This window comes from Arachis ipaensis, chromosome B08 (genome assembly GCF_000816755.2).
Source record: "Arachis ipaensis cultivar K30076 chromosome B08, Araip1.1, whole genome shotgun sequence".
Lineage (NCBI taxonomy): Eukaryota > Viridiplantae > Streptophyta > Magnoliopsida > Fabales > Fabaceae > Arachis > Arachis ipaensis.
In genome coordinates this window covers 20996618-21000161 of record NC_029792.2, presented here as the reverse complement: position 1 = coordinate 21000161, position 3544 = coordinate 20996618, and positions in this window count along the sequence as shown.

The window sequence follows — 3544 nt, the reverse complement described above, 5'->3', positions numbered from 1 at the left end:
AGTTGACCATCCGTCTCAAGCAATCCATATTCAAATGAGATAATAAAGCTTAGAGATAAGATATTTACCCACTTGAATGAAAGGATGGATGGTGACTTAGGAAGGGGAACCTCCCCTCACTCAGACAATGTGAGGTCCACTCTCTTGTGCTCTTCCTTGATTGCCTTCACCTCTTGACAACTTTCTTCAACCTTAACCTCTTCCTCTTGGTAGCTTTCTTCCAAATCAAGCTCTTCATCATTGCTTATCAAGGGTATGAGAGGTGAAATATCTTCTTCTTTGATCTCTATGTCAAGTCCAATGGGAGAGGATTCAATTGTAGATAGGAATTCATCAATGATTGAATCCATCTCTTGATCAACCTCTTCAAAGTATTTAACTATAATATGACTTGGAGGTTGTACACCCTCCTCAACATTAATATCAAGCTCCTTGGATGAAGGCTTTCTAATTCTACATTCCCATGGACTTCTAACATCTCCTAGGTCTTCAACCACTTCTTTTGGCTCTATTGTTTTAACTTCCTCCCTTTGTGGCAATTCTTTCTTCAACTCTTCTTCTCCACCTTGAAGCTCCAAATTCACCCCCTCACTATGCTCCTTGATTGCTTCTCCACATTCAACAATGGGAGTGCCTTGATCGGATAAGCTTAGGCGAGAGGAGACCATGTTGCTAACGGCTTCCGCCACGGTAGCCATCACGGCTTCTAACTTCTTGAACTTCTCTTCTTGCCTTTGGATATAAGAGCTAATGTCTCTTTGTTGTTGTAGCTTGAAGGCATTGAGAGTTCCACCCATTGGAGGTGGTGTGGGAAGAGATGGTTCATTATTTGAAAGGAAGGACTCATAATTGGAAGGTGGTTCACCTTGGTAGGGGTCATATGGAGATGGTGTATATTGAGGTGGTTCTTGGGAGTAGTTGTGGGAAAATTGTTGTGGTTCCATGTATGGTTCATATGGCTCATACGGTGGTTGGCATGGTGGATATGGGTTAGGGTCATATGGAGGTGTTTGGTGGTAGGGGGCTTGTGAGTATGATGGTTCAAAACTAGGTTGAGGGGGTGGTTCATATGCATATGGTGATTGTGATTGACAATCACAATGAGGGTCACCACATCCATTAGATTGATATGCATTAGGAGTGGAATTATACCTATAAGAAACTGGAGGTTGTTGCCACGAAGAGTGATTACTTCCTTGAGGCTCCTCCCATCTTTGATTGTTCCATCCTTGATGCACATCCTCATTGAAGCTTCTATTTCCTACAATATAATTTGAACTCAACTCATAGTTAAAGGGGTGAGAATTCATAGTGACAAATGAAAACAAAAACTAACAAAAATGAGAAACAACTCACTAAACCTAACAAAAGCTAACAAACAAGCAAAAGACAAACATATTCACATATTCACAATAGCCAATAATGTAACACCATTACAATTCCCCGGCAATAACACCATAAACTTGATAAGAGCAAAATCGTCGGTTAAGAATTTTTTCTCGGTAAGGAGGAAAATAGCTTCTTTGCAAGTATAGTTCTCAACCAACAAGCAATGCTCAAATCAAATTTAAATTGTTGGTTGTCACAAGTACAAATCCCAAATAAGAATTAACCAAAGTATTTAAACCTCGGGTCGTCTCACAAGGAATTGCAATGAAGTGCTCAATTATTGGCTATGAAGATGCAAAAAGGGGGGGTTTGATTGATAAAGGGGGACAAGAAAATAAATGATAAGAAAAGTAAAGCAAACAACTAAAGAGAGACATTCATAGCAAGGGTTGAGAATTTAGGCTTTCTATCCTAGTCATGCAATGATTAATTCATCTTATTTTGTCAACTCAAACTAAGAAGAGGTATAATCAATACTTCCCACGAGAGAAAGTCAAATAAGACTAGTTAATCACATCACAATAATAAATAAGAGCTTCTCCTATTTTGTCAACCCAAACAAGGAGAAAGGTATAATATTATCTTCCTTATTCGAGAACGTCAAATAAGATTTTCACAACTCTAGATCGCCAACATGAGTTGGTTATTTATGACTCAATATTGCCTATTCTCTCTTTCCAAGCTAAGAATGCTCAAAAATTTACTCTAAAGCCCAACCAAGTATTTTGTCAAACACTTGGTGGGTGCAAAAGGAAAATATGGTAAAAGTGCAAGAATAATAAATCTACCAACTACTAATTACAAAGAGACAAGAGTAACAACTCAAATTAACAATAAAAGAACATAAAAGAAATATCAATTGCATTAAAGAAAACCAAATCCAACAAGAGCATTCATAAAACTAAAGAGAGGCATGAAAGGAAATTAACAAGAGAAAACAAGAGGATTACACCACTAGAGCATGAAATTATAGAAGGAACAAGATGAAAGCAAGAACCAAAACCTAGATCTAAGATGCAAATAACCCTAGGAACCCTAATTCTAGAGAGAAGATGGAGCTTCTCTCTCTAGAAACTAAACTACATGATGCTATCCTACAACTAATTCTGCATGAAATAGCCTTAGAAACAAGTTGGATTTGGGCCTGGGAAGCTCAGAAATCGCCTCCATCGAATTTACTTTAAGTGGGTCACGTGCCTGACGTCACGCGTGCGCGTGGGCAACGCATGCGCGTCGATGGCCAGACTCCCTTCTCACGCGTACGCGTGGGTGACGCGTGCGCGTGGCCCTCAATTCTCCAAATGCTCATTTCTTCATGCTTTCTCCACTTTGTATGCTTTTCTCTTCACTTCTTCCATCCAATACTTGCCTTATGGATCTGAAATCACTCAACAAACACATTAAGGCATCGAATAGAATTAAGGTGAATCAAAATTAGCTATTTTAAGGCCTAAAAAGCATGTTTTTACTCTTAAGCACAAAATCGGGGAGAATTATAAAACCATACTATTTCATTGAATAAATGTGGAAAAGGGGTGATAAAATCCCCTAAATTAAGCACAAGATAAACCACAAAATTGGGGTTTATCAGTGGTAACTGGGCCAGATCGTAACCGACCATCTCTCTCAATCTCTTGGCGACGGTGGCTACTCTCTCTGCTGCCGCCGACTCCTCCTCTTTCGATCCTCACTTTTCTTATCTTCTTTTCCCTATGTTTTGTCTTTCTCTCATTCAAATCCGCATCTTTACAAGAGCAAAGGTTATTGAAATTCTCTTTATTAAAAAAGTCTATCTTTTCAAAATAACCCTTTTTCTATTGTTGAATTTGATTTTAAAATAGGTTTATAAGTATTGGTGTTGTTTTAGTATTATTGGTAGTGGAGGTGGATTGTATGTGAGAAAGGGTGGCTATGTGATGGTGGCAAGGGTAGAGGATTCAGATGAGGTGGGGTGGACCTATGAAGTGTGTTGGTAATGGATGAGGCTAAATGGTGGGAGTCATGGTAATGATAAGTAAAGATGGTGGTGGATGGTGGTAAAGGGATGGTAGTGACAATGAGTGGTGGTGATGGTAATAATGGAAAGAGAAATGTAAGAAGAAGAAGAAGAAGAAGAAGAAGAAGAAGAAGAAGAAGAAGAAGAGGAGGAGGAGGA